Here is a 9,131-nt window from a genome sequence, read left to right as displayed (position 1 = left end):
AAGAAGACAAGACGCTGCCAGGGGTTAGGAACCCAAAGCAGAAAAGCGGGGATCAGGACCACTTGGTGCCGCCTGGCAAATGAGGAAGGAAGCGGAGAGGGATGGGAGAATTCACGGTCCAAAGTGGCCTGTCCCAGTGATGACAGCCATGCATGTGATCGCAAATTTTCTAGTATCATGTTTCACAACATAAGAGAAAGGTGAAATTAATTGCAATTATATATATATATTATTTTACCCAGTATATCAAAAATATACTGGGTAATTTATTTAAAAAAAATAAAATTTAAAAAAAAAATTTTTTTTAAATATATTTTACCCAGTATATCAAATATATACAAAAATATACAAACACGTAATCAGTAGGAAAAAAAAAAAACTAATGTAATGTTTTGCTTTTTTTTTTTTTTTTTGGTGCTAAGTCTTTGAAATCTTGTGTGTATTTTACATTTGCAGCACATTTCAATCCAGGAGCTAAACTGTCATAGGAAATTCTTGTTCTGTATTTAGAGTTCATAAAATGTATGGTTAAAAAGTGGATACCCAAATGGTTCCAGTCATGCTGTTTTCAAATAACTGAATGGAATATCACTTTTCAAATGTAAATTTAAGTTATTTAAATAAAGTTAAAGTCCTGGGGGACAGGTTGCGGAGGTCAAACCAACCCACATAACTGAAGTCTAAATTCAAAGCCCTCACAGCTCTTAACTGCCCTGGGGCCCTACTTGCCCCACAGGAATCTCAGCAGCCCCTGCCCAGATGTGTGGCCCAGGCAGGGCAGGTAGAGAGAGCGATGACAGAGGAAGTAGGCAGGCCCCCCAAGAAAGATGCCCCCCACCAAAGTCCAAGCTCAGCTCCAGGCCTTGTCTCCAAAAGCCCAATAACAGAGGCATGTGACAGTCCCTGGGGAACAAACTCATGTCCAAGGTTTCTACAAATGCTCCAGGAGGGGAGACTGACCTCATAAGCTCACCTGCCTGCCAGGTGTTTCAACAGGGTGAAATTTCAGAGACAATTTCCTATCAGGAAAACCCAATGTGCTACATTATTTTGTTTTGAATTTTATTTTATTTAGTTTTTTATACAGCAGGTTCTTATTAGCTATCCATTTAATACATATTAGTGTATACATGTCAATCCCAATCTCCCAATTCATCCCACCACCACCAACTGCCCCTAATGTGCTACATTAAATGAATGCTAAAAGATAATTTTTAGAAAAGGTAAAATTGTGATTCTCATACAAATATGAAATGAACACATGACAAAGATTTCAACTCATTCATTATGAAAGAACCAGTAAGATGTTGCAATCAGTTCAAAGGAGAATTTAAACTGCACAAGGCAATCAGGAATGCTGAAATGTATTTATAAATAGATGTACAGCTGGTTAGTATTGACCGTGCAGTATATCTGGCAGGACACCCAGTCTTTTTTTTTTTGGTTATTTCCAAATGAACTGAGTTAAAACTAAATAGATTACTGACTACCAAAGAAATAAGGGTACCTAAAAGTTTCCTTTAATGCCTAAGATATATATTATATTATGTCATATAATCTATGTGTTTTCAACATCTTAATGAAAATCGTTGAGATCCAAGTATTTTTTATCATAAGTTTCCATTTAGGGCACTATTGTCTCTTTGTAATGAAAGCTATAATGATCTCTGTAATGATCTTTGTCTGCTCTGCCCTAGTCTCCTGATTATTTTGCTTGTATTATTGTTATTTTTCAGAACTTTTATATACATCTGTGTTACAACTATGCATCCTCCAGTTGTTTGATTTCCGTCTATAATTGAGTGGATGTAATGTGCACTGCCATTTTTTTATTACAATTTTCTCGTTCCACTCTTCATTTCGATTCATTTATGGGTTGGCTGGATTTCATTATAGTATTTTCTTTTTGTTTTGCTTTGCTTTGCTTTGTTTTCCAGGGGCCCCACGGGGCTGCTGCTCTTTTCCCAGAGCTCCTTAGTCTGAGATGCCTGATTAGAATATTGGCTGGATATTCATGGATCCCATGTTCTCTCCCTGCCAAGAACTTTGTAAACATCATTATTCTATTTTTTCCCTGGGGTTTAAAGTTTCTGGGGGAAAAGAGTAAGGCCAGCATGATTTTTGTTTTCCCTTTTGGGAGTGACTTAGGTTTTTTTTATTGCAGTGAGATTAGTCATGACACTTCGAGAAAGAAAACATTCTTAAAAGTGCATACATTTTAACCTGAGTAAATCTTTGACAGTTTCAGCAGTTTAACACAAATTTACAAAAAAAAAAAAAATCAAAGCTGAATCACTTCCACATAACCAGTGGGAATGTAAAGTGGCACAGCCTCTCTGGAAAACAGTTTGGTGGTTTCTTTAAAAACTAAATATGCAACTACCATTTAAGCCCAGCTTGCACTCCTGGGCATTTATCCCAGAGAAATGAAAACTTATGTTCCCACAAAAACCTGTACAGAAATATTTAAGCCAGAATAAAAATTCTGTCTACTGTATGATTCCATTTATAAGATAAACTGGAAAGGAGAGAATTTCGGGAACAGAAAACAGATCATTGGTTGCAGGGGCTGGGGTTGGGGAACAGAAGGAAATTAGGGGAGAGTTTTATGGGACTGATCACAGCGGTGACTCCCTCACTGAATGGATCTGTCAAAATTCATAGAACGTACGCTGAAAAGAGTGAATTTCACTGTATGTAAGTTATATCTTAATAAACCTGACTCTAAAGAAAATAGAACCACCATGGTTTACCTCAGTGTCCCCACCACTCAGTAACTTTAAAAAGCACGAACTACATTTAAATGCCTTGGAGTCCCATAGTTACTTGGGCTCCTAGGCCATGCTGTTATTGCTTTCTGTTTCAGCACGTTCAATCTTATTTTTACCCTGCCCATTGTCCTATGTTACTGATGACTCAGAGCTTCTCATTGATCATTTTACATTGTGTACTTCCTTTTACTGCTTAGTTGGAAAAAATGACAAGCTTTTACCACATTTTATCACAAAACATCTTCCTGCTCATTGAGACAAAACATCATGTGCTCTTCTGTAAACAGTGCTGACCCAGGCTCTCCTGCATCATTCACTGTGGCAACATTCTGACATTTAAACAAGCAAAGAGCTTGACGTTTCATCCCTTGCTACTCTGTTTCTTTTCCTTCAGATCAAGTGGAAAAGACAAAGTGCCCAGTAAGTATATATTCTGATAAATCCTTAGCAATGTGCTTGACAATGAAACAGCTGGGATGGGTAGTCGCCTTCAGATAAAAAATTTATTTCTTTATAAAATAAGTGGGTCAGATAGATGCATTGACTCCAACCACCCATGTAATCAATTATTTTTAGTTTGGGTAACTAGCTTGTACAAAAAGCACTCACCATTCGTATGAAAAGCTGACTACAGGTTTCAGTGAAACAAGATGAGCTGAACACATGAGCTTCCTATCAACACCTCACTTAAGATGAGAAGAAAAGAGAATGAAAAAACTTTTTAAAGGCATAAAGTCATAAAAACAAAGAGAATGGAGAAGGAGACAATAGCCGATGAGAGCTAGCCGCACAGTTACAGATGCTAGTAAACTCATTTAGCAGACAGACGCAAGCTGGGAGTTCAGCAACTACAGGACGAAAAGCCAAGGGGCAAGGCAATGGATTCCCAGTGCAGAATCTGCTGAGGCTCAGGATTCAGACAAGGCAGGGACAACGGCAGGGAGAAGAGGACAGCCTTACTCCCTGGAGAGGCACAGGAAGCTGTGTTCCCAAGTTCCCAGAGCACAGTCCATACTACAGAAGGTGAAGATTTAATCTTCTTATACCATATACATAGACATGCAATTTTTCTTCGCCAATCTCCCCAAATAATTATATAACATTTTGGATAAACTAATGTTTTTTATTATGATTTTTTTCATAAATTTATTTATTTTTGGCTGCATTGGGTCTTCGTTGCTGCAGACGGGCTTTCTCTAGTTGCGGCGAGTGGGGGCTACTCTTCGCTGTGGTGCGCGGGCTTCTCATTGCAGTGGCCTCTCTTGCTGCAGAGCAAGGGTTCTAGGTGCGTGGGCTTCAGCAGTTGTGGCACACGGGCTGAGTAGCTGTGGCGCACAGGCTTAGTTGCTCCGTGGCATGTGGGGTCTTCCCGGGCCAGGGATCGAACCCGTGTCCCCTACATTCCAGACCACCGCATTGGAAATCGGGGTTAAGTAAGAGCTGGCACATTCACCCTGCCCTACGTAGGTCCCAGAATGCTGGCAGTGAGATTTAATCCCACCCTGCAACCCCCAGTAGGGTACTGGAGAACTTTTCCTGGGGAAATCGCCTGACCCAAGAGAAAAGCCCCAAAGATATTCACATTTTTCATCCTTCCAATAAAATGACCAGGTTGCGACATGGTCACCCTAAAGGGAGGGCCGCCAGTTCACAAACTCTGCCAATATACACAGCTTCCAAGAAGCTTTGTGGTGCTTTACATTTAATTATGAATAATCGGGACTTCCCTGGTGGTACAGCGGATAAGACCCCATGCTCCCAATGCAGGGGGCCCAGGTTTGATCCCTGGTCAGGGAACTAGATCCCACATGTGTACTGTAACTAAGGAGCCTGCCTGCCGCAACTACAGAACCTGCCTGCTGCAGCTAAGGAGCTGGCAAGCCGCAACAAAGGAGGCTGCCTGCCACAACTAAGACCCGGTGCAACCAAAATAAATAAATAAATAAATATTAACCAAAAAACCCCACAACCCGCCACCCAAAACTATGAATAATCAAAAGCCACTGAACATCTGAGTACAGCCGCTAATCCAAAAGACAGAATAAAACAAACAGAAAAAGAAAAGTGGGATGAACAGAGATTTTTTTTAAAAAAATAATGCTATAACTAAGATCCACAGACAGACAAGATATTTCATCCAGGGAAAAAAAGAACTAAATATTATAAAAATGACATTCAGAAACAAAGTATGTTATTATTATAAATTAAAAATTCAATCATTGAAGCAATACCCCAGAAAGTATAAGAAAAAGACATAGAGACAAGAAGTAGGAATTAAAGCTTGAAAAAAACAAATAGGAGTGCAATCTAGTAGGTCTGTTACCAAGCCAGGTTTATTTGCCTGACCTGAAGCAAGCCAAACGTTAAGACATGGAGGTTTGTCACACAGAAAAGGTTCCTTTGCAAGGCAGCCAAAGAAGGAGAATGGAGAACAAATTTCAAATCTGCCTCCCTGAAGGCGAGGGCTTGAGATATTTATGGGATAAAGGAGTAGGGTGGTCTTAGGTGTGGGAAAAGGTGACTGGAGGTAGGGAAAAAGTGAGGTAACCGGTGTTGTGCGCAGGTGTATCTGGGTTACACGCTTTTCCACGGGATGCCTGTTTAAAAAAAAATGGAGGCATTTAGCACGATCTGAGGGTGGAGTTTTTCAGCCCTCTGGTGTCAAGATGTATGTCACTGGACACCTGCGCAAGCCAAATTTTAGGGTGGGCATTCCTAATCAGTCTTACTCAGCTTCAACTGCACTGGAGCTGACTCCAAGTTCCTGGAAAACAACTTAAGCCCCCATTACTATAGCAACCCCTACTTCAAAGGTGTTATCTATAGGGGGCAGTTAGGGAGCCAAAAAATAATTAAGGTGAGCTTGGTCAGTGAAGGCAGGTCACAAGTGAAGGGTTTCTTAACAAGCTGTTCCCTTATCTGGTGTTCTGTAAGACAAGATCAAGAATTTCTGTTAGTCACCAGTTTCTGTTAACCCAATGGGGCACGTTTTCAGGTCCAATATTTAAATAATAGGAACTCCGGAAAGAGAAAATAGATGGGAAGAAATAATAATTTTGAAAATATGAGAAATGTTCTCAGAATTAAAGAATATCAGCTTCCAGAGAGTGAAAGAGATCTGAGTCTCCAACACAACTGATGAAAAAAAAAATCCACATCGAGGCACATCTTTGAAATTTGAGAACAGTAGGGATAAGGAGACTCTTCTAACAGCTTCTGGAAAATGGAAGGGAAGTGTATCAGTTAGCTTTCGCTGTGTAACGAATCACCCAAACCTAGCGACTTAAGTTGTGGGTTGGTTGGGTGGTTCTTCTGGTCTGAGCTGGAGGCTTGTTAGTTGTATCATCCCAGACGGCCTCGCTCACGTGTCTGGGATGTCCTGGGATGGCTGGGACTTCTCTCTACACAATCTCTTATCTTCTAGGAAACTAGTTTGTTCTGTTCACAAGGGTGATGGAAGGGTTCTCAGCAGCAAGAAGGGGTCAGCCCAATGCACAAGCACTTTTCAAACCTCCACTTGCACCCTGTTTACTAGAGTCCTTTTGACCAAGGTGAGTCCTCTGGCTGGGCCTACAGTCAAGGTGGAAGGAGATGATTCAATGGTATAAAATGAGATGAGATTCATATATGCATGGATTAGAAATCAAGTGATGTCAGACACCAGCATCTCTGAAAGCTAGATGACAAGAGAAAAAAACATTATTTCTAACCTTCAAGAGTCTGAGAGGAGGGCTTCCCTGGTGGCGCAGTGGTTACGAATCTGCCTGCCAATGCAGGGGACACGGGTTCGAGCCCTGGCCCGGGAAGATCCCACATGCTGTGGAACAGCTAGGCCCATGTGCCACAACCACTGTGCCTGAGCTCTAGAGCCCACAAGCCACAAATACTGAGCCCACATGCCACAACTGCTGAAGCCTGCGTGCCTGGAACCAGTGCTCCGCAACAAGAGAAGCCACCATAATGAGAAGCCCGTGAACCACAATGAAGAGTAGCCCCCGCTCACTGCAACTAGAGAAAGCCTGCACACAGCAATAAAGACCCAACACAGCCAAAAATTAATTAATTAATTAATTTTTAAAAAAAAGATTCTGAGAGGAAATTTCTAACAGGGTTCTCGACCTAGTCAAACTATCAAGCACTAGGAATGATAGAAGAATCAGAAGAATATGTAAAAGCCTCAAACGTTTCACCTTCAATTCTTCTAAATAATGTGCTCCAGTAAAAAAAGAAGTGAGTGAAGAAAGAGAAAAAAAGGATCCAAGAAATAGGATATAGGACATTTAACTCTGTAGAATGGTAAGGAGAATTTCCAGGAAGACAGTTCTATCACAGTCCTAGAAACCAACTGGCCCACCCACATTACAACAGGGGGACAGCTCTAGGAAAGATATCTCAATGAAAAAAATAAAAGGAAATGATAGATTATTCTGAATTATTAGAGCATGTTGAAAGGAATTTCTCGGCTGTGGAATAGAGGTTGAGAATGAATTAGTGATGGGTACATTAAAGGTAAACCATAAAAATGGAAGCAGTCATTAACTCCAAGAAAAACAAAAAGTTGTACAAAAAGGAAATACAATTGCATTATAGTTTAGCTCTGAACAATATTTACATTGCCATCATAATAAAAAACATGAATTTATCCAAAATGTTATATAATTATTTGGGGAGACTGGCAGAGAAAAATTGCATGTCTATGTATATGGTATAAGAAGATTAAATCCTCACCTTCCATAGTACGGACTCAGTAAATAATGTCTAATATTGGAAAAGAAATCAATAAGCAACAGTATAAGCATTTTTTAAAGAAATATGCAGATAAATAATGGCAGATGGAGCTGGAGAAGTTGTTTAGAGGGGGAGGCATCAGAAATGGGATTTGGGGACTTCCCTGGCAGTCCAGTGGTTAAGAATCCGCCTTCCAGTATAGGGGATGGGAGTTCAATACCTGGTAGGGAACTAAGATCCCACATGCCATGGGGCAACTAAGCCCCCGCGCCGCAACTACTGAGCCTGTGAGCTCTAGAGCCCACGCGCCACAACTAGAGAGCCCACACACTGCAACAGCAAGATCCCGCATGCCGCAACGAAGATCCTGCATGCTGCAACTAAGACCTGACATAGCCAAATAAATAAATAATTTTTAAAAAGGATTGTACATTAAGTGAAAAATATTTTTAAAAATAGAAATGGGATTGGGGGAGGGGACAGGAACTGCTGCTTCATTATACACCTGGGAATATTTGATGTGGTGTTTATTTTGTAAAAACAAATCCTCCCTTCCCCCACAAAAAAAGAGCAAAACCACATGCATGAAACAACATTGCAAGCATAGGAGTGTTCAGGATTGTTTGGAATCACTGTCCGGAGGAATGCAAGCGTTCTGCAGGGTCCACAGCACTTTCCCTTTGCAGCCGCCGCCTGCTGAGTCCAAAGATGTTTTAAACAATTCACTCCTTCGTCACCAAATACATTTTAAATACATCTATCTTCCCTGCTTTTCAAAATCGATGAGCAAAATGGCCCTGTAGATAATAGATTCTCAGGGAATGAAATGCCTTTAAAAGAAAGTTGGCTGTCCTTTCAGAAAATAAAAAAGCCCATAAACTTCCGATATCACGTGCAGACAGTGTGACTAGTTAATTATCCAGATTACATAATGATGTCCCTGCACACACATGCACACACACGCACACACACACACACACACGAGTACACATGTGAGAGCAGCTGGCCCAGACAGAAAGAACCTTCTGACTCAGCTTCTGTTTGCCTCACATAGTTGGAGGTAAAAGAAGATGCCTGGCAAAACCACTGTATTTGTCTTCAACCCCACCTCATTTTGAGTCTTTCCCCCTACGTTTCAGGTCTCTTTTCCCTATGAAAGCAAGAAGACTAAATCATCATCAGAAAAGCACGTGTTTCCTGACATCTGCATTTTAAGCCTTTTGTGATCATGTACGTGGTTTGAAGTGAGGTTATGCCTTTTTTTTAGTTAGTGTCACAAGCTCCATCCCTCCAGAGATTTAACAGCAGCAGTTTAAGTTTAATTGTATCAGCTGCACAAATGCCCTCAACACAAACAGGCCTTGAACTAATACTGCTCAAACTGTAACGTGCAGGTGGATCATCTGGGAATTTTGTTAAAATGTAGATTCTGTTTCAGTAGGTCTGGGAGGGTCCTGAGACTCTGAGGAGCTCCTGGAAGATACTATGCTTGGTCCATGGATTGCATTTTCACCAGCAAAATCTTCAACTATCTGTGAAATGAGATTTTGCAATTTGCCAAGTATTGTATTTCCACATGCTTGTGAAAAGCAGAAGCTTTCCAGTGTCCTAGCTAGTTCACGTGTATTTAAT

Source organism: Grampus griseus (assembly GCF_964374135.1).
Source record: "Grampus griseus genome assembly, chromosome: 14".
NCBI classification, from domain to species: Eukaryota; Metazoa; Chordata; class Mammalia; order Artiodactyla; family Delphinidae; genus Grampus; species Grampus griseus.
Note: the sequence above shows the minus strand (reverse complement) of the source record.